Source organism: Balaenoptera ricei, chromosome 5 (assembly GCF_028023285.1).
Source record: "Balaenoptera ricei isolate mBalRic1 chromosome 5, mBalRic1.hap2, whole genome shotgun sequence".
Classification (NCBI taxonomy): Eukaryota; Metazoa; Chordata; class Mammalia; order Artiodactyla; family Balaenopteridae; genus Balaenoptera; species Balaenoptera ricei.
This window is the reverse complement of record NC_082643.1, coordinates 44,441,925-44,468,668: the sequence shown is the minus strand read 5'-3', so window position 1 is coordinate 44,468,668 and position 26,744 is coordinate 44,441,925. Positions and strand designations below refer to the sequence as shown.

The window sequence follows — 26,744 nt, the reverse complement described above, 5'->3', positions numbered from 1 at the left end:
GAGCCTGTGCTCTGCAACAAGAGAGGCCATGAGAGTGAGAGGCCCGCGCACCGCGATGAAGAGTGGCCCCCGCTTGCCGCAACTAGAGAAAGCCCTCTCACAGAAACTAAGACCCAACACAGCCAAAAATAAATAAATAAATAAATAAATAAATAAATAAATAAATAAATAAATTTAAATGACAAAAAAAAAAAAAAGACTTGTCAGGACACAGTAAATTCACTAAACGTAACTTGGGGAGAAGGTTTACTTTTTACTGAGATAAAATTAACCGTTTTAACTCGCACGATTCAATAGCATTTAGTACATTCACCATGTTGTGCAACCCTTACTTCTATGTGGTTCAAAAATATTTTTATTGCTTTAAAGGGAAGACCTACCCATGCTTTCTTCTACCTAACCCCTGGGCAGTCACCAGTCTGCTTTCTGTCTCTATAGATATATCGATTTGGATATTTCATATAAGTGTAAATTATACAGTATGTGACCATTTATGTCTGGCTTCTTTCACATAGCATAATTTTCAAGGTTCACCCATATTGTAGTATGTATCATTACCTCATTTCTTTCTTCTTCCCATCTTTAATGAGGTGTAATGGAGAAATAAAAATATATCTTTAAGATATACAACTTGATGTTCTGATATACATATACATATACAGTTTTGAAATCATTGCCACAATCAAGCCAATTCACATATCCATCACCTCATATAATTACCATTTTCTTTTTTCTTTCTTTATGGTGAGAACACTTCAGATCTACCCTCTTAGCAAATTACAAGTACACAATACAGCATTGTTAACTATATGCACATTTCTAGATTTCCAGAAATTATTCACCTTGCATAACTGAAACTTTGTACCTCATGATCAATACCTGCCAATTTTCCCATGCCCTCATCTACTGTCAACCACTGTTCTGCACCCCACATCTATGACTATTTCAGATTCCACATAAAAGTAGCATCCTGAAGTGTTTGTAGCTGTCTTTCTGTATCTGGCTTATTTCACGTAGCATAATCTCTTTCAGGTTCATCCATGTTGTCACAAAAAGCAGCATTTCCTTCATTTTAAAGGCTGAATAATATTCCATCGTATACAGGCATACCTTGGAGATACTGCAGGTTTGGTTCCAGACCACCAAAATAAAGCAAATATTGCAAAAAAACAAGCCACATGAATTTTTTGGTTTACCCGTGCATATAAAACTTATGTGTATACTATATTATAGTGTGTTAATGTGCGATAGCATTATGTCTAAAAAACCAATGTACATACCTTAATTTGAAAGTAATGCTAATTGGAAAAATGGCACCAATGGACTTACTCAATGCAGGATTGCCACAAACCTTCAATCTGTAGACAACGTAGTATCTTCAAAGCACAATAAAACGAGATATGCCTGTTTATATACCACACTCTGTTTATCCATTCATGAATCTACAGACACTTCGGTTGATCCAATATCTTGGCTACTGTGAAAAGTAAACATGGAAGTGCATATGTCTCTTCACGATACCAATTTCATTTCCTTTTGCTGTATACCCAGAAGTGGGATTGCTGAGTCATAAGGTAGTTGTATTTTTAATGTTTTGAGGAACTTCAATACTGTTTTCCTTAGTGGCTGTATCAATTTACATACCCAACAAAAACGCACGAGGGTTCCCTTTTCTCTGCATCCTCATCAACACTTGTTATCTTTTGTCTTTTTGATAATCGCCATTGTAACAGGTGTGAGGTGATATCTCATTGTGGTTTGACTTGCATTTCTCTGACAGTTAGTGATGTTGAGCACGTTTTCATACATCTGTTGGCCATTCATGTGCCTCCTTTGGAGAAATGTCTATTCAAGTCCTTTGCCCATTTTAAAAAATAAGTTTATTTAATTAATTTATTTATTTTTGGCTGCATTGGGTCTTTGTTGCTGAGCATGGGCTTTCTCTGGTTGAGGTGAGTGGGGGCTACTCTGTTGTGGTGCACGGGCTTCTCGTTGCAGTTGCTTCTCTCATTGCAGAGCACGATCTCTAGGTGCGCGGGCTTCAGGAGTTGTGGCGTGTGGACTTAGTTGCTCCACGGCATGTGGGATCTTCCCAGACCAGGGCTCAAACCCCTGTCCCCTGCATTGGCAGGCGGATTCTTAACCACTGCACCACCAGGGAAGTCCCCCATTGGGATTTTAATAGGGATTGCATTGAATCTGTGGATCGCTTTGGGTAGTATGGATATTTTAATGATAGTAAATCCTCCAGTTCATGAACATGGGATGTCTTTCCATATTATCAGTGTCATCTTTCATTTTCCTCATCCATTTTTTATACTTTTCAATGTAGAGATCTTTCACCCCTTTGGCTAAATTTATTCCTAAGTATTTTATTCTTTGTAATGAAATTAAGAATGGGGTTGTTTTCTTAATTTCCTTTGTTGGGTAGGTCATTTCTTTTGTATAATGACTTCTATATGCTGATTTTATATCCTGCAACTTTACTAAACTCACTTATGAGTTCTAACAGTTTTTTGGTTTTCGTTTATTTATTTATTTATTTATTTATTTTTGGGTGCGTTGGGTCTTCGTTTCTGTGTGAGGGCTTTCTCTAGTTGTGGCGAGCAGGGGCCGCTCTTCATCGCGGTGCGCGGGCCTCTCACTATCGCGGCCTCTTGTTGCGGAGCACAGGCTCCAGGCGTGCAGGCTCAGTAGCTGCGGCTCACGGGCACATTTGCTCCATGGCATGTGTGATCTTCCCAGACCAGGACTCGAACCCGTGTCCCCTGCATTGGCAGGCAGATTCTCAACCACTGCGCCACCAGGGAAGCCCCTCCAACAGTTTTTATTGCTTTTGTTGTTGAATCTTTAGGATTTTCTACATGTGTGATCATGTCATCTGCAAACAGGTAATTTTACTTCTTCCTTTCTGATTTGGATGCATTTTATGTCTTTTTCTTGCCTAATTCCTCTGTCTTCCAGTGCTATGTTGAATAGAAGTGGTAAGTGTGGACATTCTTGCGTTCTTCCTGATATTAGAGGGACAGCTTTTAGTTTTTCACTGTTGAGAAGATGTTTGCTGTGGCCTTTTCTTTTTCATATGCCTTTATTGTGTTGAGGTACATTCCTTCTACACCTAATTTGTTTAGAGTTTTTATCATGAAAGGATGTTGAATTTTGTCAAATCCTTTTCTGCCTCTATTGAGATGATCATATGATTTTTCCTTCATTTTGTTAGTGTGGTGTATCACTTTGGTTAATTTGTGTATGTTGAACCATCCTTGCATCCCAGGAATAAATCTGACTTGAGCATGGGGTATGATAATTTAAATTTATTGTTAAAATTGGTTTGCTAATACTTTGTTGAGGATTTTTGTATCTATGTCTGTCAAAGATATTGGCTGTAATTTTCTTTTTTTGTAGTGTCTGTGTCTGGCTTTGGTATCAGGGTAATGCTAGCCTTGTAAAATTAGTTTGGAAGTGTTCCCTCCTATCCAGTTTTTTTGGATGAGTTTGAAAAGGATTGGTAGTAATTCTTCAAATATTTGGCAAAATTCACCAGGGAAACCATCTGGTCCTGGATTTTCTATTTTGTTTTTTTTTTTAATTATTGATTCAATCTCCTTATTTGTTATTGGACTGTTCAGAATTTCTGTGTTATCTTGATTCAGTGTTGGTAGGTTGTATGTTTGTAGGAATGTATCCATTTCTTCTACATTATCACATTTGTTGGCATAATTGATAATGGACCCTTATGATTCCTTTATTTCTGAGGCATCACTTATATTGTCTCCTCTTTCATTTCTGATTTTATTGAGTTGTCTTTTGTATTTTTTTCTTAATTCGTGTAGTCAAGAGTCTTTCAAATTTATCTTTCCAAAAAACACCACTTAGTTTTGTTTCTATTTTCTATTGTTTTTCTATTCTCTATTTGATTTATTTCTGCTCTAATCTTTACTATTTTCTTCCTTCTGCCAAATTTGAGATTACTTTTTTCTTCTTTTTCTAGTTCCTTGAGGCATAAAGTGAGATTGTTTACTTGAGGTTTTACTTCTTCTTTAATGTATGCATTTATCACTACAAACTTCTCCTGTAGTACTGCTTTGCTGCATCCCATAAATCTTGGTGTGTTGTGTTTCATTTTAGTTTGTGTCAAGATTCTTTGAAAATTCCCTTTTGATTTTCTCTTTGACCCAATGGTTGCTCAAGACTGTATTATTCAACATGATAAATATAATTAACATTGCTGTGTGTTATGCATGAAGGTTAAGAGAGTAAATCCTAAGAGTTCTCATCACAAGGAAAACATTTTTCTCTTTTTCTTTTATTTTGTGGCCATATGAGATGATGTTCACTAAACTTACTGTGGTAATCATTTCTTGATGTACATAAGTCATATCTTTATGCTGTACACCTAAAACTTATGCAGGGCTCTATGGCAGTTATATCTCAATAAAAGTGGAACGGGGAAAAGAGTATATTGTTTACTTTCCACATGTTGGTAAATTTTCTTGTTTTCTTTTCTTTATTAAAATTTTGTTTTTAATTTAATTTTTTGCTGTGTTGGGTCTTCGTCGCTGCATGCAGGCTTTCTCTAGTTGCAGTGAGCAGGGGCTACTCTTTGTTGTGGTGCACGGGCTTCTGATTGCAGTGGCTTTTCTTGTTGCGGAGAACAGGCTTTAAGGCGCGCAGGCTTCAGTAGTTGCAGCAGTCGGGTTCAGTAGTTGCAGCACGTGGGCCCTAGAGCGCAGGCTCAGTAGTTGTGGTGCACGGGCTTAGTTGCTCTGCATCATGTGAGATCTTTGCTTACCAGGGATTGAACCCATGTCCCCTGCATTGGCAGGCAGATTCTTAAGCACTGTGCCACCAGGGACGTCCAGATATTCCTGTTTTGTTACTCTTATGGGATTTCTAGTTTCATACCATTGTGATCAGAAAAGATACTTGAAATTATTTCAGACTTTTTAAATTTGTTAAGACTTGATTGTGACCTAACATATTATCTATTCTGGAGAATGGTGTGTGTGTACTTGAAATGAACGTGTATGTGCTGCTGTTGGATGAAATGTTTTGTATATGTCTGTAAGGACCATAGTGTTTTTCAAGTCATGTTTGTTGATTGAGTTTTCCATCTGGGTGTTCTATCCATTATTGTAACTGGGTTATTGAAGTCCCTTATTATTCGTGTACTGCAATCAATTTCTCCATTTAATTTCGATATTTCCTTTAGAGCTTTATGTGCTCTGATGCTGGATGCATTTATAATTGTTATATCCTCCTGTTGAGTTGACTCTTTTATTATCATATAGAAACCTTCTTTGTCTGTACAGACAATTTGTGACTTAATGTCTATTTTGTCTGTTATGCATATAGGAACTCTCGCTTTGTTCTGGTTGCCATTTGCATGGAGTATCTTTTTCCATCCCTTCACTTTGAGCCTGTATGTGTCTTTTAATCTAAAATGAGTCTCTTGTAGACAACATAAGGTTGGATATTGTTTTTTAATCCATTCAGCCACTCTATGCCTTTTGATTGGGAAGATTAATCCATTTATATTAAACTAATTATCGATCAGTAAGGACTTACTATTGCTGTTTTGTTCATTGTCTTATGTCTGTTTTGCAGCTGTTTTGTCCTCTTTCTCTGTAGCTTTATTTCATTGTTGTTTGATTATTTTTTTGTTGTGATTTACTTTGATCCTTTTCTCTTTATCTTTTATTTATAGTAGGCCTTTTCTTTGTGGTTAGCTGAAGGCTACATAGAAATCTTGTAGTTCTAAACATCTATTCTTTTACTCCCACCCAAACTTTGTGTCCTTATAGTCAGTTTCCTTCTTTTTATATTGTTAACAAATTTTAACTTTTATCTCAGGGTGAAAGTACTTTATACAGCACCGTTACAGTGTTATTATGCTATATTTGTGTGTGTGTGTATGAGTTTACCATTGAAATTTATGCTTTTGTTTGCTTTTGCATTTCTGTTAACATGTTTTCATTTCAAAGTGATCTCCCTTAAGCATTTCTTATAAAGCAGGTCTATTAGTGATGAACTCACTTTGATTTTGTTGACTTTATCTCTCCTTTATTTTTAAAGCATAATTTTGCTAGGTATGGTCATTTTTGCTCACAGGTTTCTTTTTTCTTCAGTACTTTGAATATATCATCCAACTCTCTCCTGGCCTGTAAGGTTTCTGCTGAGAAATTCACAAATTGTTTTCTGGGAGTTCCCTCATATGTGCCAAGTCACTTTTCTCTTGTTCCTTTCAATATTCTCTCTTTGTACTTCACATTTAACAAGTTGATTATAACGTGATTGTGTGTAGTCTTCTTTGTGTTGATCCTATATTGAGCCCTTTGAACTTACTTCTACTGCTACACTATTTATTTTCTAGATATCTTATATCCTTTTTGTTCTTCAGTTCCTTCATTATTACATTCTTTTGTGGTTGATGTTTTTCCCAGTTTACCATTTTGATTCTCTTCTTATTTCTTTTCTGTGTACTTGTGAGGTAGTTTTCTTAGTGCTTATCCTAGGGGTTAAAGTAAACATCTTAATTTTATGAAAAAACAAATTTGAAGTAATAACATTTTCATTTAATAATAACACAAAATCTGCTTATTTACATCCCGCATCCTCGTTTACACTGCACTTGTCACAAATGACATCCTTATGTATTGTGTGCCCCTTAATAGCCTTATAATAACTATTTTATATATTTGTCTTTTAAATCACATTTTGAAAAGAGGCGTTACAAACCCTAACTGCAAACGTGTTGGCCTTTTAAACTTAGTGTAGTTACCTTTACCATTGTTCTTTAATTCTTCATATGGATTCAAGTTACGTTTCATTTCAGCCTGAAGGATTCCTTTAACAGTTCTTATTGAGCAGATCTACTAGTAATGAACTTCGTCAGTGTTTCTTTATATGAATGTCTTAATTTTCCTTTATTTAAAAAAATTCTGGTAAAATATACATAACATAAAATTTATCATCTTAACAATTTAAGAGTGCAGGCCAGAGGCATGAAATATATTTACACTGCTGTGCTATCATTACCATCATCCATCCACAGAACTTTTCATCTTGCAAAACTATAATAGTCTGTACTCATGAAACCACAACTCTCTATTTCCCTTGCCTCCTCACCCCTGGAAACCACCATTGTACTTTCTGTCTCTGTGAATTTGATTACTCTGTGTACTTCATATAAGTGGGATCATACAGTATTTGTCCTCTTGTGACTGGCTTATTTTACTTAGCGTAATGCCTGAAGGTTGATCCATGTTGTAGCATGTGTCAGAATTCCCTTCCTTTTTAAGACTGAATATTGATTTATTGTTTGTATAGGCCACATTTTGTATATCCCTTCATCCCTCAATGGACCCTTGGGTTTTTTCACCTTTTGCCTATAGTGAATAATTCTGCTATGAACATGGGTGAACACATAACTCTTTGAGTTCATAATTTCAATTCTTTTTGAGTATTTAATAGGAACTCGAATTATGGGATCATATGGTAATTCTATTTTTAATGTTTTGAGGAACGACCATACTCCTTTCCTTTCTGTGTGCACCATTTTCCATACCCACCAACAGTGTGCAAGTGTATACATAGTGGATATTAACCTTATCAGCTATAGGATTTGCAACTATTTTCTCCCATTCAGCAGGTTCGTTTTATTTTTTGATGAAAGAAGTATTTTTAAATTTTGAATACCTAGTTTATCTATTTCTTTTATTACCTCCACTTTTGGTGTCATATTCAAGAACTCTTGGCCAAATTTCATGTCATGGTTTTCTTCCCAGAACTTTCTTCTAAGAGTTTTATAGTTTTAGGTCTCGCATTTAGGTCTTTGATTCACTGAGTTAATTTCTGTATGTGGTGTAAGGTAAGGGTCTACCGTCATTCTTTTGAATGTGGATATTGTTTTTCCAGTACCATTTGTTGAAATCGCTATCCTTTCCCCATTGGGTGGTCTTGGCACTCCTGTTGAAAATCATTTGGTGATGTATATACGGGTTTACTTCTGGGTTTCTATTTTGTTCCACGGGCCTATTCTCCGTCCTGTATGTGTGTTTATGCCAGTACTATTTTGATTACTGTGGTTGTGTAGTAGGTTTTGAAATCAAGAAATTTGAAACTTCAAATTTTGTTCTTTTTCACATTATTTTGACTATTCAGGCCCTTTAAATTCCATATGAACTTTAGGATGAATTTTACTACTTCTGAAAAAACCTCACTGTGATGTTTAAAGAGATTGCTTTTAATCCGTACATCCCCTTAAGTCGTGTTGACATATTAACAACATTAAGTCCTCCAATCTGTGAACACAAGATGCCTTTACATTTATTGGTGTCTTCATTAATTTCCTTCAGCAACGTTTTCTAGTTTTCAATGTACATGTCTTTTGTCCCGCTGGTTAAGTTATTCCTCATCTTTTACTATATTTCATGATATTTTAATATTTTATTTATTTATTTATTTATTTATGGCTGTGTTGGGTCTTCGTTTCCTTGTGAGGGCTTTCTCCAGTTGCGGCAAGTGGGGGCCACTCTTCATCGCAGTGCGCGGGCCTCTCACTATCGCGGCCTCTCCTGTTGCGGAGCACAGGCTCCAGACGCGCAGGCTCAGCAATTGTGGCTCACGGACCCAGTCGCTCCGCGGCATGTGGGATCCTCCCAGACCAGGGCTCAAACCCGTGTCCCCTGCATTGGCAGGCAGACTCTCAACCACTGTGCCACCAGGGAAGCCCCCATGATATTTTAAATGGTATTTTTTTTTAACTTTCCTTTTCAAACTTTTCATTCTTAGTGTATAGAGAAACAACTGATTTTTGAGTGTTGATTTTGTATCTGGCAAATTTTCTAAATTCATTTATTAATTCTAACAGGTTTTTTTTGGTGCATGTGTGTTGTCTCTGAACAAATAGAATTTTATTTCTTCCTTTCCGATTTAGATGCCTTTTATTTTTGATCTTGCCTTATTTATTTGGCTAGGAATTCCAGTACTTTGCTGAATAGAAGTGGTGACAACAGGCATCCTTCCTTTGTTCCTGATCTTAGGGAGAAAGATTTCACCACTGAATATAATAGCTGTTGGTTTTCTATCTGTGACCTTTGTTATGTTGAAGTCATCAACTTGTATTCCTGGTTTGTTGGGTTTTTTTTGTTTAAATCATAAAATGGCATTGAATTTTGTCAAATGTTTTTTCTGCATCAATTAAGATGATCACATGCAGTTTAGTCCCTTCAATCCGTTTACGTGCTATACTACATTGATTGATTTTCATATGTTGAACCAACCTTGCCTTGCAAGAATAAATCCCATTTGGTCATGATGTATAATCCTTATAATGGGCTGTTCTGTCTCACTATTTTAAAGGGTTTTTGCATCAGTATTCATAAGGGATATTGGTCTGTAGTGTACTTTCCTTGTAGTGTCTTTAGGTTTGTAATTGATGTAATGTTAACCTCATAGAATGAGTGAAGATACATTCTCTCCTCTTAAATTGTTTGGAAGAACTTGAGAAGGATTGGTGTTAATTCTTCTTTAAGTTGTTGGTAGAATTCACCATGAAGATACCTGGTGCTGGGCGTTCAGTTGTTGGGAGATTTTTGATAACTGATTCCATATCTTAACTTCTAGATCTGTTCAGATTTTGTATTTCTTGGTAGGATGCGTGTTTCTAGGAATGTGTTCATTTCATCTAAGTTATCAAGTTAGTTGGTCTACAACTGTCAATAGTACTCTATTGTAAGCCTTTTTATCTCTACAAAATTGGTAGTAATGTCCCTTTCTTAATTTCTGATTTTACATATTTTGTTCTTTTTAATAGTCAATCTAACTAGTTTTGTCAATTTTGTTGATCGTTTTCCTCTTTTTACAGCTATTTTGACGCATAACTGACAAAACTGTAATATATCTAAAACGTATAATGTGATTATTTGATATACGTATATATTGTGAAAGGATTCTCACAATCAAGTTCATTAACATACCCATCACCTGTCATACATTTACTTTTTGTGAGGACACAAATTCTACTCTCTCAGAAATTTTCAGTTACAGAATACAGCATCATCAGTTAGTCCCCATGTTATACATTAGCTCCTCAGACCTTATTCCTTCATTTTATCCCTCATGTTATAACTGAAAATTTGTATCCATTTACCAGCGTGTTCCCATTTCCCCCCATGCCCAACTGCAGGCAACAATTTCTGCTCTGTGTTTCTATGATTCCAACTTTTTTTTTAGATTCCACACATAAGTGATACCGTGCAGCATTTGTCTTTTCTCCATCATGCTTATTTCACTTAGCATAATGTTCTCCAGGCTCATTCATGTTCTTGCAAGTGTAAGGATTTACTTTAAGGCTGAATAATATCCCATTGTGTATGTTATGTATGTATATTTGTGTGTATGTGTGTGTGTGTGTGTGTGTGTGTGTATGTATCAGATTTTGTTTATCCATTCATCTGTGAGAGACAGGCAGGTTCTTTCCATACCATTACTGTGAATAACATTTCAAAGTTTGTTTTTGTTTTTGTTTCTGTTTTTTTCCCGTACCACGTGGCTTGTGGGATCTTAGTTCCCCAGCCTCGGATTGAACCCAGGCCCTCCCCTCAGCAGTGAGAGCACGAAGTCTTAACCACTGGACAGCTGGGGCACTCCTAAAAAAATATTGTTTCCTTTTGCTATATGACCAGAAGTGGAGTTGCTGGATCACATGGTATTCTAATTTTATTTTCTTGAGGAATCTCCATACTGTTTTCAGTACTGGTTGTACCAATTTACATTCCCCAAAACAGTGCACACAGATTCCCTTTTCTCCACATCCTCACCGGCATTTATCTCTTGTCTTTTTCATAATACACATACTAACAGGTGTGAGGTGATATCTCATTGTGGTTTTGATTTGCATTTCCCTGATGATTGGTGATGTGAATCACCTTTTCATATACCTGTTCCCCAAATGTTTGTCATCTTTGGAAAAATGTCTTTTTAGGTCCTTTGCCAACTTTTAAATTGTGTTATATGGTGTTTTTGCTACTGAGTTGTATGAGCTCCTTGTATACTTTGGATATTAACTTCTTTTTAGATACGTGATTTGCAAATATTTTCTCACACTCCATAGGGATGGGGAGGATCTAAGTTGCTTGTCTGAGGTCACACCGCCGGAAGGGAAGGCTCTAAGAGTCCCAAGTTTCTCTTCCTCACCCCTCTTGCTTCCTGCCCCTGGAATGTGGGCTTCCCCCAGACGGAGCAAAGTACCTGGCAAGCAGCATCAAATATCCAGTGCAATCAAGACAAGTTCTATGATATGAAAGCAAGTCCTCGGGGCCAAGGCCCATGGTCCTGCTAACTCCCTGGGAAAGAGGCCTCGAACATCACTCGTGATATCAGAGAGAGCCAAGGACACACACAGGGGACGTTGCCCTGGGCAGTGGCCACTTCATGCTTCATGGTGTGTGACCAGTGTGAGAACGCAAGGCCGTAGGAGGGCCCCATGCTTGGCTAAATACTCTGCCACCACCATCTTGAAATTCTTGATAATTATTGAACAAGGGCCCTGTATTTTCATTTTACACCCAGCCCTGTAAATTATGTAGCTGGTCCTGCTTCTGGGAAAGTTTCTTGGTCACCTTCTCCCTACCTTCCCTGTCCCCAGTCTCAGGACTTTGTGCAGGGCCAGGGCTGCACACAGTCACTATAAGAGATGCTTTTCTGACCACCGTTTGGAACCAAAACAAAACCAACAAAAGCCCCAGATCCATGCAATTAGCCAATATCTCCTCACCAAGACAAAGTCCCTCTGCCCGGAAAGATGCTGCTACTGGCTTGAGACTCCTTTTCCCCCTGAACATCCTACCCTCCAAGGTCTTGCTGCCATTTTGATGTGACACAGGTCAAATGACCAGGGGCTTTTTTCCCCTCTGCATTTTCCTGCCTAGATTTGCACCTGTTTCTGTGGCTAATGTTACTGTTGGGTTTCTGTTTTCCCATCTCTGTCCTCTCATCCCTGCTCACACACTGCACACACAATTATAAATTATATTCCAGGCAGGCCAGGAATCTCTCCTCACACACATCCCTAATAAAATGTTTATCTGATGGTTTCAAGACCCTAAGCTGCCTACAGCCAATTTTTGCTAACATACGTCACCCCTGGGACTAGCCAGAAGTGGGCAGTCAAACGTTAGCATCAACACATCCTTTAGAAGGTCCCTAAGAGGGCTACATGCTCCAGGGCTGTTCCTGGAAAGTAGGTCACAACCTGTGCGATGGCCAGACATTCCCCCCAGTCCCCGGAAGGGGAGGATGAGGTCAGAGAACTTGCAATGTCGTGACCCTTTGATATGCCTCTCACAAGGACAAGCTCTCCTCGAAGGAAGGTTATACATAACTGAGTGTTTCTGTCCAGGTGGTACTTATAATAACCAAAGGAATTAATGCAGATTAGTTTTCTTTGGTGTCTGGGTGTGGTAGGCATGATGTCCCAAAGATGTCCACGTCCTAGTCCCTGGTACCTGTGAATATGTTACATTACATGGCAAAGGGGAAGTAAGGTTACAGATGCAATTAAGGTTGCTAATCAGCTGACTTCAAAGATGAGATTATCCCGAATTGTCCAAGTGGGACCAATGTAACCACAAGGGTCCTTAAAAGTGGAAGAGAATCAGAAGAGGAGGTCAGAGTGATGCTATGTGAGAAGGACTTGACCTTTAGGTCGAAGATAGAGCCTGGCTTTGAAGACAGAACAAGGGGCCATGAGCCAAGAAATGCAGGCAGCCTCCAGAAGCTGGAAAAGGCAAGGAAAAAGATTCTCCCCTAGTGCCTCCAGAAAGGAATGTCGCCCTGTTGACAGCTTGATTTTAACCCAGTGAGAACTGTGTCAGACTTCTAACGTATGGAACCGTAAGTTTATAAATTTGTTTTGCTGTAAGTCACTAACTTTGTGATAATTTGTTACAGCAGCAAGAGGAAAATCATGCACTACCTCCTTAGATTCTTATCACCGGGGTGTGTTTAACAAGCAGAGCTAAGCTGAGGCAGGGAAAGGCCCTTGGAGGAACGATCACTGCTTCCCTCGTGATGAGAAGACCTGGCAAAATTATGAAGTAAGCAAAGTGATGAAAAACACCCTTTGTTTTTTGTCCTTGGGTTGTGCCACAATCCAACGGGATCCCTCATTTGGGGGACTCCAGGTAGACCTACCCCATAAAAGCCTATTGAATCCAGAAGCTCCCAAGTTTTCCCTTCAGCCTACCAAGGCTTAATAATCCTAGCTATTAACTAAAGCATGAAAGTGATCATATTGACTATAGATACAGGACAGGATAATGGAAGAGAGTATATAAATGAACACTCATTTACTGTTTATCCTTTTGGGAAATGCTGACATGCTTAATGAGCCTCACTCCAACCCAGCAGCACTTAACCTTTTTAAAGTCACAGGCTCTGCTGAGAATCCAATGGAAGAAAAACGCCAACACACACAAAACCTATTTCGGGGGCTCATGAAACCACTGAGGCATCCAGCCTCAGCCCAGAACCCCTGCTCCAATTGCTAGGACAGCTAAGGAAGGTAATTTGAAGGCTGTTTAAGGCCTGTGTCCCTAAAATCACTTCTCCCTGTTGGCTACTTCCTGCCTGTACACAAAGCTGATCGTGGGGCCAACCTACAAAACGCCAGAATTATTAACAAGTACCTCTTTCCCACTGGTTGAAGAGACCTTAGGGGTAACAAACCAGAACCCAGTGATAGGAACAAAATGTTCAAAGAATGGAGACAAGAAGCTATGAGAGATAACCTGGGCGGGGGGTGGTGGCGGACAGATTTTGACATGGCAACAGCATATCTTGTGGGCAGAGAGGCACAAAATCCTCATTCCCTGTTAAATAGGATCTGACTACCACCAGACTGAGGTGGATGAGCCCGGGCCAAGGGGGAGACTGACACCCACATCCCCATCACAGCCACCTGGGTACATCCCTGGGCAATGCTATCCAATCCATTCCCACTCCAGAGCCACCCACGAGCCCGGTGCCCAAACCACTGCTGTGTAAGTCGGTGCCTCTCAAGGCAGTGTCACCTGAGGGTGCCCAGCAGGGCTCAGGCATCAGAAAGACATTCTCGCAAGCCCTGACTGCCCCTTACCAGCTCTGGATCTTGGGCAAATGAGTCCGCCCTGCATTCTGCCTCCTCAGATGCAAAATGCAGACGATACCAGGACAAGTCCACAGTCCCTCATCAAAACCCAAGGGTCAGATGTGCTTCAAGGTTCAGAATTGATCAGATTTGATAAAGGTAATAGAGTGCCTATGCATTATGGTAATACCCATGGTGGGTCTGTCATCAAACACATCAATACGAACATTCAGACTAAAAAGGATAAACAGTTTAGGCCAGATTTTGCCACCAAATGCATTCATTGCGTTAAGCTTCCCCTCTACTTAGTTATGAAATAATTTTGTTTGCAAAGTTTTGCTGTTGTTCAGAACAGCCGTGAAGACATTAAGGCCCTGTAGGATTATTGTTGTGTGGATAAAACAGTTACAATGCCCACCGCCTCTAGCCATCCCTGCACCTCAGGCCCACTTCAGTCCTCGTATTCATCACACTGAGTTACAATTCTCCTAGGTCTGTCTCCTCTTCTAGATCGTGAGCATCTTGTGGTCAGGAATGATAGCTTGCTCACCTGTGTATTCCCAGCATCTGGCCCATGCTGGGCACATGTCCATAAATGTGTGCCAAACACAAGTTAATTAGTCATCTAAATCTCTCCACCTGCCTGCCTCCAAGCAGGTGGAAAAGCGCACCCCAGAAGTGCTCCCTCCCTTGCTCCTGAACCCGGGTACACATCAGAACATCAATCTGCCCATTCAGCATCATCACGACGGTGCGGGAACCTCCTTGGCACTTTCAAATACTTTTTTCATAAACCCAATTCATGTCCACTAGGAATGGCCCTGACCAGGGAGAGACTTGGGAGATGAGAACTTTTGCTAATCAGCAAAGCTGTATCTGAGTCCAGACTCTTGCCTCCAGCCTTTAGACTGAAGAAGCACCTGGCAGCCCCTGGGGGCCAAGGAGGCCCACCTGTCTGTTTGCTTCTCCGGGAGCTGCTCCCACACATCGCGCAGTCTGGGCACAGCGCCAGTGCGAGCTCTGCTTTCAGGACTTTGCATCTCTATTTCTCTGTGAAGACTCCAAGCCTGCCCGGGTTTGGAAGCCTCTCGGCTGCCTCTTCACACTTATCTCTGAATGAGAGAAACCCAGCCCGGCTCCCCTGAGCAAGGCTGAATGAGCCCCGAGATCTAAACTGGCACGAGCTACAGCTTGAGAACCACTCGTGCTAAAATGGAAAAGGACTTGGAGAGCGCAGCGCCTTTTCAAGAGAACGGAGAGGAAGATTCAACAGCGGGAGGAACTGAAACAGCCACTTGGATTACTGTCCTAGGTGAGGGTGGTCACCTGTGTCACGTGGTCACCCTTGTCACGTGGCCACATTGACAGGATGCAGGTTAGAATTAAGCCCACTGCCGCCCATCGGATGCACAGTGAACATCTAGAGCGTCTCCCCAGTGGTTGTCATCTCTTGGTGGGTCAGAATCATTTACAAGGGTCCTTGTATCTCAGGTAGCAGAGGAGCCTGGGTCCAGGACGCCCCTAAAGTGTGCCTTGTCCCAGGCAGAGCTGCACTGTGTCCCCGCCTGCCTGGTCTAAGAAGTATCTGCTCCTCAGCAAATGAAGACGACTGGAAAGCCCCGACCCTCAGAGATGAAAGGGGCCCGAGAGAAGGGCTCCACCGACCTCCATTTTTTGAATGGACACGTTTCCTGAACGCGGTCACGTCTATACAGCGGATTTCCTGCACCAACTCGCTGTCTGGTCCTGGGAGCTATAATAATGATGCCACCGCTACTCGTACTGGGGCTGCCTTCCCGGAGGGGAAGATCGGGCAGGGGAGGCGCTGAGGCTGCGCAGTTGGCTGCCGCACCTGAGTCCCCTCCGCAGTCCTAAGAAAGGTTTCAGGGCCCTCTTCCAAGCAGGTGGAGGTTTCTGCCTAGGGCTGTTTGTTTGAGGCTTTCTCCTGGCTTTTTTTCACCTCTTCTGAACAGCCTTCCACCCCAGGGATGATCCAAGCACCTACCCCAACCCCGCCCCGGGAAAACAAGCTCACTCCACGCCACAAACGGGTCCAATCACAGGTTCTCCTTCTGCTTTAACTCTCCTCTCTCCAGTGAAACTCCCACCCCCTCGGGTGTAAGCCCTGTGTAAGAAGCTGTGTGCTGAGAGAGGAGCCCCTGCAGCTATTCCCATTGCCCAAATGCTGCCTCTTATCAACGCTAAGGAGTCTCAGGCTAGTGGAATTGGAGGCAATGTAACAGCCTTGCACCTGTTCTGAGACGGGGCACGTGTGTGGGGATGTGACATTAAACTGCTAGGGACACAGCATCACTCCCAGGTCACCTGCCTCCGGGTCAGAGCACCTCCAACCCACAGGGTATAAGAGCTACCCGTGGCAACTGTTAAAATGCAGAGTCCGGGTCGCTCCCAGAGGTTCTCATCCTGTAGGGCCTGGGTACAGCTCCCGTCTGGGTAGAGCCCCCTGATCTGCACGTTGCACGAGCAACTCAGATGACCCCCAATACACAGTCCGCAGACCAGCCTGAGAACTACTGCCTCGCTCATTACCTATGTCTGCTTCTCAGTTTCTACCCCTTCCCGCTTCTGAAAACTGCCCCTCACAAATGTTTTCCCGCAAAGAGCTGGGGGCAGTTGGTAGGGGAAAGGTGGCCTCCGAGGTTTTCCATGTGGATGATGTAGCCAGTTACCCCGACTAATACTGGATACTTAAGTATTTACAAATGCAATTGTCTTGAATTTGCTTCAATCTAATCCGAAAGGGGAAAAAAAAAAAAAAGCTATAAAGGACATTGCTAGGATACCTGATGACATTTGACTATCCACTGTGGATTAGGTAATATCAAGGTTGGGACTCCCCTGGTGGTCCAGTGGTTAAGACTCTGTGCTTCCAAAGCAGCGGGGGCCAGTTCCATTCCTGGTGGGTGAATTACGATCCCATATGCTGCTGGGTGTGGACAAAAAAAAAAAGATAATATCAAGGTTAAATTCCTGGTTTTGAACATTGTACTGTGGTTGTATTCTTATTGTTAGGAAATACATACTGAAGTATTTAGAGATAAAAGGACACAATATCTCCGACTTATTCTCAAATGGCTCAGAAAAAATAGTAGTCACACATATGTATACATATACACATAGAGAATATGATAAAGCCAATGGGATAAGATGGAAATTGTTCAGTCTGCGTAGAGTAAATGGGAGTTCCCTGTACTATTCTTACAACTGTTCTATGTATCTGAAATTATATATCAAAGTAAAAAGTTACCAAAAAAAAAAATCCCCAGGTGAGGGGTGGGTGTGGGGATAGAGACTCCATTCTCTTTACTTTTATGTATGTTTGAAATTTTCTATCATTAAAACAATTCCCTGTACCAAGCCTCAGGTATGGTTTGAGTGGCACCGACCCTGGGCTGCTGGGAGCCTAGACACCGTCCACAACATCACGGGCAATGACCTGTGAGCTAGGAGTACCGCCTGGATTAGTGGTAAGGTCCTCCACGTTCTGTCCTCCCAACTCCCAACACTTAGCGATACACCTTCACAATCGGACTTTTCCAATGTTATTTTTTTCTGATGATTAATATCAAATCTTTCGGGGGGAATCTTACATAAAGGCAATTATAAACTAGAGAATAAAAATCACCTTTTAGACACACATTGCCTCTATCACAAAAGAAGTTTTTATTAGGACAGGTGATTTACTTTCAACCCCAGAACTTAGGTTGGGCCCTAATACCTTTCCTTACATGATTTAGGATATAAATTTAAGCCAGAATGACTGACTGATTTTTTCAAAGTTCTCATTCAGTTAAAATAGAAAAGGATAGAAGCTGAAGATTATATGAATCATATGATAACAAGAAAATGCATATGCAGAGATGATATTAAAAATATTTGAGTACACCATAGGGAACTATACTCAATATCTTATAATAACCTATAATGGAAAAGAATCAAAAAAGGAATATATATATATATATATATATATATATATCTCCAAATTACTTTGCTGTATATGTGAAAGTAACACAATATTGTAAATCAACTATACTTCAATTAAAAAAAACCTGACAACCCGCAAGGGCACCAACCAATCAAACCAATCAGAACAGATTTATTTTTAGATTTAAGCCCTGCAGCTGAGCCAGGTATTGACCCTTTAGCTCTTGGATTGTTGGCAATTCCAGGAGCACCAGGGAAGGCACAGTTATCCAATGATTTTAACCACTGGGCGAACACTGACTGACTACCAGCTCTGTGCATGAAGGAATATTAGCTCTAATAACTATGGTTTATTCCAACCCTCCTGGGAGCTCTGCCAAGTTTAGGTTCATACCCAGTCTATGCTCAGAGGGTAGCTCCAGACGGAGTCAAGACCCTGGAGTAATTCAAGCAGAGCTCAAAAATGTTAATGACTCACCCACTTGTCAGGAGCTAGGGAGCCAAACACAATGGATTTGGGGGTGGGAGATGGGAGGGGGAGATATGTGGGCATTATTCACACTTGCTAATAAATACCTTCTTTTGCTTATAGAGACTCTAGGGTAAAACAAATGCTTTCAGGGACACTCCAGTGACTCACAGGCTGAGAATAGAGACGATCTTCATTGTAACCATCTGCAAAAGCTTCTTATGAATGTATTTATTAGAGGAGGGAACCGACACACTACTCCAGGAAAGTTACATTTTAGAAATTCATTTCTAAATTCATGCATAGAACTTTTAAAGAAGTAAGAGTATTTTCCACTTCTACTCATGCCAAGAGAACATTAAGTTGGATACACTACTTGGGGAAAATCACAGCTGTTCCTCTGAGTTATAAAAGGTAGGAGGGTAGAGACCAGGTCTCTGTTTTTTTACACAGTGCCTGGCTCAAGACCATAGGAAATTAATTGCCTGCTTGATAAATGTTTTTTGACGATGAGGTGGAGGATGCTTTGGGAGATGGCCTTGCTCATTCAGGTCACAGGCTGCATTTACAGCCATTGTCTCTTTAGGGAACCAAGCTAAAACCCATACAGCCAAATTGCCAGGGCATGATGGTATGCATACAACAGACAGTGATACAGGAAGAAAACAAATTTAAACCTGAGTTCTAAACTCTATTCTTGTACCTCTTCATTTCCAAGTCCACTGGTATTTGATTTTTTTTTTTTTTCCATTTTAAGGGCAGGGCTTCCCTGGTAGCGCAATGGTTGGGAAGCCGCCTGCCAATGCAGGAGACACGGGTTCGAGCCCTGGTCCAGGAGGATCCCACATGCCGCAGAGCAACCAAGCCCGTGCTCCGCAACAAGAGAAGCCACCGAAGTGAGAAGCCCACGCACCGCAATGAAGAGTAGCCCTGGCTCTCCACAACTAGAGAAAGCCCGCGTGCAGCAGCGAAAACCCAACGCAGCCAAAAATGAATAAATAAATTTATTTTTTTTTAAAAAAGAGTACCTGCTGGGTGAGATTAAGTGGACTTTTTTTTTTAAGTGGACTTTTAAATGCCCTTTTAAGTAAAATTTGAGGCAAGAGAACAGAAATCTGACCGTGACGTCATCACTGACGTTCTGCGTCACCTGAACGATGAAGACAATGACCAGCCAAGAAAACCATTCATCAGTCTGAGGAAAGTGTGTCACCATGGAAAACCTTGGTAAAGAACACATTCTAAGTCACTCACTGTCCATCTTTTTCTTTTTAAATCCATTCTCCCACAAGGCATATAACACTTCCCTGTGCCCAGAGCAACCTTCCCCAGCCCCGTCTCACCCCATAAAAACCCAGAGGAGCGATAGAGAATTCTGCAAGCTCCCCACTGAGGTCAGGGTGACTCCCAGGTGGACACGGGTGCAGAGGGGCATGCAGATTCCTGGGGCACTGAGAAAGGCTTCTCTCGCCCCAGTCCTTCCCCCAAAATCACATGGAAAGTTCTCTTACAGGGGCAAAAACATCTTTAAAGTTAAGAAACAACATGAAAACTTTCCTTACAAAGAAAGGCCACACAAAGATTAAACTCATTCACTCGTCTCCTCCTGCATCCATTCCCCCAGCACAGTGTGTGTTGAGCAGAGGCCATTGCCAGGCTCTGGGGAGGCAGATGTGCCATGGGAGAGCGCAGAGCCTCATGGAAAAGGCAGACATTTACAACTCGCTGAAATGACAGCAGGACTGGAGACAAGCGGAGCGGGTAGGGAGTAGAGGGGAAGAGCGTGCTAAAATATGAAATCAGAGCTTTTCCAGGGAATGGAGGTGACACCAAAGAGGGAAGGTCATGAGAGGGAGTAAAGGCAGGCCCTGGAGCAGAGGTGTTGGCTGTCCCAGCAGCCATGCCCTCTTCTCCCTTCCCCCAGAGCCTGGGTTTTGTTTGGCTCTTAACCCCCGCCTCATGTGGCATGTGGCTCAGTGGCTAAGCCTGATGAGCCTGAATCCCTTGCCAATGATGGTTTAACAAGGGACTTGGGACACAATCCTGCAAGTGAGACTTGAGGAGACATCAGCTGTGAGATGACCAGGAGAGAGTTTCTCTCTGATGAGACTTCAGGAAGGGGCAGCCTCTCTCTTCTTCTGTAGGACACTGTTGTAACTCCTGGAACTCTGGCAGCCTTCTTGTAACCACAAGGAAAACTAAATTCCACAAGGCCACCATGGCAGAAATGAAACCTGCACTTTGACGTTATTACTGAGTCATCCCACAAGTGCCCTACCTTAGGATTACCTACCAGTGAAATTAGAAATTTTTCTTATCTCTTAAGCCATCCTAAGTTGAGTTTTGTGCTACTTGCAGCCAAAAGCATCCTTTGTGGAAGGTGGCCCTTTCCTGAGGCCCCCTCGCCTTTACCAGTTCATCTGTTAAATAGACAAGCTGAATTCCCAAGGGCCATGCACAGAGACTTCCTGTTATTTTTCTCCAGCTCTACTCATGAAAATAAAATTAATTTTCTAGCCCATGAATTAAACATCACTGCTGCCGGCTGAAAGATTTTAGCAACAGCCTTTTGTTGGCAAGAGAAGCAGGATCCCGACATGTTCTAAAATAAGCTACAAGGAGGCAGGAGGGGAGGAGGGGAGGCAAAGGGGAGGAGGCCATTAAACGGAAAAAGAAAGAGTTGCCAAATCCCACCCGTGTGCAGCTTCTCTGACCCGTCGGCCTGTGGCCTGACTTGAGGGAGTGCTTCTCTAAGTTCAGTGCAGATGGATCACCTGGAGACCTTATCAGTGCAGGTAGTGATTCAATAGGTCCAGGGTGGGGTCTGAGAGTCTTTCTTTTTAACAAGCTCCCAGGTGATGTTGCTGGACCACAGCCTGCAGGGACCCACAGAGCCCTCCGTAATAAGCTGCAGAAATGGGAAGCAGGACATTAAGGAGGGTAGTGAGAACCAGCTGTTTAAGCTCAGGTTCAAGGGAGGAAGTGAGGTGAGAAGAACTCCCCTACACACCTGTACCTTTGAGAAACAGAGGAAAGAGGAACACAGGAGGAGGAGAGAGCCCTGGGTCTGGTATGCCTGTGCTATTATACCCTTGGGGCATTTTAGTAATTTAGTCCTGGGACAATACCCCTGAAGCTGTGAGATCAAAGGCCCAGCTGAGACATTATTTCTAGCTCTCCCTCAGCTCTGGCCAGCCTGAGGGAGGTGCCCGGCCCCACTGCACACCTGCTCCAAGGCGTCTGCCTCAGGGTCTTTCCCGAAAATCTTCAGACTCACTCATCCCGCTGCCATGTGTCTGGTCTAGAAGTTATACACCAAGAGCCGCTGGTGTGTGTGATGGGTGAGAGGAGGTGAGAGGCAGGTAGAGGCTGAAGGGCAGCCCCTCCGAAAGCCTGATCTCCTCCCAGTCTTCCTGGTCCTGTTGGATCTTCCTGCCCTGGATCTGGGCCCTGATCACCGTCAGCCTCGCTGAACCACAGGTCCTTGACTGGCTCTCCCCTCTCCCCTCGGGCGCTCTGTAGCCTGTGGCTACAGTGCCATCTCACCCAAACCCCTTGGCCAGCCAGCCTCGGGCCTCCTGGAGGCTCAGTCCAGCCACCTCCTCCCCCGGGAAGCCTCCCCAACTCCCCCAGGCTGCCACCTGCAGCTCATGCTGCCTTGGCGGTTCTCACCTGTGCACCCGTCTGTCTCTCCAACTGGCCTTAAGTGCCGTGAAGTCAGGGATGGTGTCGGTGCCTGGCAAGTAATGGGTGAGTAATAAGCATAACTGAATATGGATAAGGGAATTAAATAATGGTTCTCAGCCCCGCTGTGCATCAGAAACACCTTAATGCCTTTTTCAAAAAAGCCAGGACCTCACTCCTAGAGATTCCAGTGCAGTAGCTCCGGGGAGGGGGGTGGCGCCCAGGCTTCTGAATATTTTAAAAGAGCCCCAAGTGATTCTGATATGTTTTGACAATAGTTGAAAAGGAAAAGAATGAATGAATTAGTGGACAAGTGAATATGTGACTGCACGTGCAACTGTGAGGCTCTCTCGTGGCCGTTCCCACTCAGAGTGAACAAACGGCAGACACTGATGAGGGAGGATAGCGGGTCCCTGCTGGGGTGGCCACCAACCCATTGCCAGGGAAAACAAAGTCAGAAAACCAACTGCTCTACCCCTGACCAGGGCTTTCTGACAACCAGGGGGCAGCCGGAACAAGTCCCAGCCACCAAAGGGGAGCTAAAGGAAGGGAAGGCGCGAAGGGAAGCACCGAGGGCCAAGTGCCTCACTCCCGTTCCTTTCACTCCAGCTGCGACATGCTGCTGGTTGTACCGCTCTTCTCACTGTGCAGCTGGGGACGCTGACGCTACGGGGGGTGAGCGACCTGCCCCAGGCTATAGCTGGGGGGCTGGGCCTTGAACCCAGATCCTCTGACTCTCACGTCCATACTCTTAACCCCAGGGTGGCACTTCCACAGAAGCAGGACATGTCACAGCAGAGGGATGGCGAGACTGCACACCAGAGACTACAGAATGTCAAAATAAATGCTCAACAAGAATAATGCCAACCAGAGACGATGTTGCCTTTTATAAAAATTCAGAGAAACCACCATGACTGTGTCACCCTTTTGTAAATCTCTCAGTGACTTTTCCAAGCAATTATTATGATTTTATACAATACACAAACCAGGACAAGATGAGAACTAAATGTTACAAGAGGTCAGGATAATCTATTTGGATTTAAAGGCTATGCCTTATATTTGAGCCACGAGAACTCCAAGTCCCAGACAAACAGACACGGAAGCCCTGCGGGTTCCCTGACGCCTGGCCCACGGTGGGGTTGGTAGTAACAGAGAGCACTGCATGTCGATCCTCTGGCACCAGTTTGACAATTGACCTGATTCTTAAAACAACTTTCAGCTCAATATTACCATCCCTATTTCAGAGACCAGGAAACCGAGGCTCACACACTGGAAAGGGACCTGCCAGAAGTTGAACTAAGTGGCAATGCTGGGACTCCCGCTCTGGTTTCCACTCTGCAGAGCGACTTCACATTTCAGGATGACAGTGCAGTTGGCAGTGACCTTGACCAGTGTTAGAAAAAAACCGAGTTAATAATGTTAACCTCAACCTATATTTATACTTGTTGGGACTATTAAGCCAGCAAAAGCACACCATTCTCTCGGGTTTCGCTGCACTCCACCCAGCCTTGGGTAGGGCTCTTAGTGCTTGCCTGGTTATTAAAAATGCAAGACTTGCAACAATGGGCTGGGAATTACAAGATTTAAAAGGAAGATTCACAAAGCACGGAGCTGATCTCCCTGTGCTATGTGACCACCTAGAGGGGTGGGATGGGGAGGGTGGGAGGGAGGGAGATGCAAGAGGGAAGAGATATGGGAACATATTGTATGTGTATAACTGATTCACTTTGTTATAAAGCAGAAGCTAACACACCATTGTAAGGCAATTATACTTCAATAAAGATGTTTAAAAAAAAAAAGGAAGATTCATTTATGTTTTTCAGTTTTTTAGTAGTTTGAGCATTAAAGATTAAAAAAAAAAAAAAGATGATTCAAGGAGACAGAAACGGGGAAAAAAGTCAAAACTGAGACCCTAAGACATTTAGGAGAAATGATTTGGCCCTGTTTTGACAGCAATTGTAACTGGCTCTGCTCAAAAAGCCCCAAAGAAAACACCAAAGACCAGGTGATTTATCAGCTGAACAAAAAGATTCTTCTTTACAAAATAATGGCCTTCTGGAGGAAAACAGGAGGAAGAGAGGATGAAAGAGAAGGGAATGGGGGAGGGAGGAGGGACAGGGGGATCTGTGTTCATTTCTCTTTGGAGACTTTGAGAAAGAACCCTTGTTTCCCAAGCCAAAGCAATCTTTTCTATGCAAGAGAGGCAACGAAGCCATGTTGTGTGCCAGCTTTGTAGAATTGATTGTGCTGCAAGAGGGCCTTTTTTCCTTCTACTAAAGAAAAAAAGCCACTATCAGGACCAATAATAATAAGAGCAGCTAACAATTACTGGACATCAGCCAAGGTCCAGGCACTGTGCTAAGTAGTTTACACCTATTACCGAATTTAATTCTCACAACCTCATGAGCAAGAAGTGTTGATATACCCATTTTACAGGTGAGAAAGCTGAGGTCTGGAGATGTTCATTTGCCCAGGGCCATGCAGCTGGTAAGTAAGTAGGAGAGCAGGGATTCACATTCTCAGTTGTTTCTCTTCTGAGCTGTGCTCAGCCTAGAAAACCTGGAGGTAAAACCGAAGTCCGTGGCCACGCATTCTGGGAGCGCCTCAACAATGTTAGGGATCTGGTGGAAAAAGAAGCCCAACAAACACATGAGGACCATCGAAGGTGTGGATTCAGGTTACCCAAGGCCTGACAGAAGACAGCTCATCTTTGGGCAACTCTCAGAATTGGACAGAATTTGACTGATGGACCAGTACCTTCCAAACCCCAGCCTCTCCTGACCCTCCCTCCTGCTAGACTGCCTCAGTCAATTCCTGCCACCGCTCAGATTCCTCACCATGGGCTGTGTTCCAGCAACCTGAAGGGCACCAGAGAATCCTGTCTCTACCTTAGCAATGGTCACATTTGCCCTGGGGCAAGATGGAAGGGAGCAGGGCATGTGAGTGTTTTGCATGCCTGATACTGTCACTGAAATTGTCATGATGTCACCAAGGCATATTTAGGGGACTCGGATGACATTTCAAGGGAAACCAGAAAAGTCCCTCATGTTTTTGGAAACCAGGGGCCAGAACGCCTGGAGACAGGGCAAAGCTGCTGGGAAGGGGCACCAGGACTCTGACCTCGACACCACAGCTGCAGCTCCTCACTCCCCTATTCCACTCGTCTTGGGATTCAGGGCATGAACGAACTGCCCCTTTGGCCAAAAACCCTCAAAGCAGGCACTTTTGTGAGCTCAAGGCTTCAGGTGAAGATTTTCCTCCAGCTGGAGGTCGTGTTCTGTGCTCAAAAGTCATAAACTCATCCCTCAGGACCTGCGGGCACCAAGAGCATTCCGTTCTGACAGCCTGCCCACTCAGAAAACTGCAAGGGTAAGAAGAGAAAACAACTTGCTCTGGGCCCAAGGAGAGTCATAAAAAGGTGGGGAGTGAGGCAGTGGAGGAGGTCTGGACTGAACAACTTGATGGGATCTTTCATGGATGACATTTTACTGCCACGCAAATTACTCTTCGCACAACTGAACACCTAAAACATCCTCTGCTGGGTGCTCTGCATGGATGCCTCCTGTTTCCAGGGCAACCATACCTGGGGTGGAGGGTGGCAAGCAATAATAGATGGGCTAGTTAAGCCTACTGCCTTGACAACTCAGGTCCCTGAAGTGGACGAACAGCCCACTGGTGCATGAACTCAGTCCTAACACTACACAGAGCCAGTGGGAGAGATGGTGAAAAGGGCATCCAGTGGGGAGAAATTTGAAGCTCAAGGCACCAGGGCTTTCAATGAAAATAACCCTGATCAACAGTCTCCCTATAGATTCTAGCCATCAGCACACTGATCTTAGCTGTCTCTCTCCCTCACTTCTTCCCTCACAAGCTATCCATCAGATAACATTCACTTACTTGGAATGTTTCTAAGTCACAAGTTTGAATCTTGAAACTACAATAGCCACCACTGTCGGCTCTTTTTCTGTTTGTTTGTTTGTTTTTTGGAGGGGGGCAGCAATGAAACCCAGGTAGGGAGTGAATCAAGATTCAGGGAATGGAACTGACGAAAAGTAGCTAAGGCAATAGACTATGCAGGAAGGCACAAGGATGGGCTTGGCAACATCATCCACAAAGGGGAACGCAGAGTCCTGCAGTGTGTTGACTTCTCCGGGAAAGCTGGAGGAGTTTGAGGCCGAGGACGGTGTCTTCTGGCCAAGGTCTTTCAGAAGAAAGATTCTGTCTCCACCACAGTGAGTGGCCTAGAAAGGGCAGAGGTGACTGGCAAACCTGGAGAGGGGGCCTTGTCCTTGTGGCTCCTGGTGGGATGCCAGAACCAGCGGGTGGGTGGCTGTAAGGGATGGAGCCTGTGGGTCTGTGGAGCTCCAGGCATGTAAGACAATATTTTAAGTGCTCACTTCTCCCTGAGCTCTCTGACACTGCGGCTATTAAAGCTAAGCCCCAATCCCCTGGAGGCAGGTGAGCTCTGAAGTCCAAAGGCACAGTCCTGCCCCTGCAGGGAGAAGGAGTGGGGTG

At 43.1% G+C, this 26,744-nt stretch overlaps 1 protein-coding gene and 1 long non-coding RNA gene across 9 annotated transcripts in view; one reads left to right on the top strand and one right to left on the bottom strand.

Annotated features, from left to right (window-relative positions):
• The window catches only part of LOC132365862 (uncharacterized), a 44,474-nt gene extending 20,616 nt beyond the window's left edge, over positions 1 to 23,858 (top strand). Inside the window, exons 3-6 of one of the 7 annotated variants that reach the window (XR_009503278.1) lie at positions 12,958 to 13,100; positions 17,511 to 17,619; positions 19,303 to 19,772; positions 22,991 to 23,858. This is a non-coding gene — a long non-coding RNA (uncharacterized LOC132365862). Of the gene's footprint in view, positions 1 to 12,954; positions 13,101 to 14,944; positions 17,620 to 19,302; positions 19,773 to 22,990 lie in introns of those variants that run through there. The other 6 variants (XR_009503276.1, XR_009503280.1, XR_009503277.1 and 3 more) reach the window with 6 other exon arrangements.
• Positions 1 to 26,744, bottom strand: part of LOC132365861 (NUT family member 2G-like) — a 65,988-nt gene that overhangs the window by 37,175 nt on the left and 2,069 nt on the right. The gene's annotated exons all lie outside the window — the stretch shown is intronic.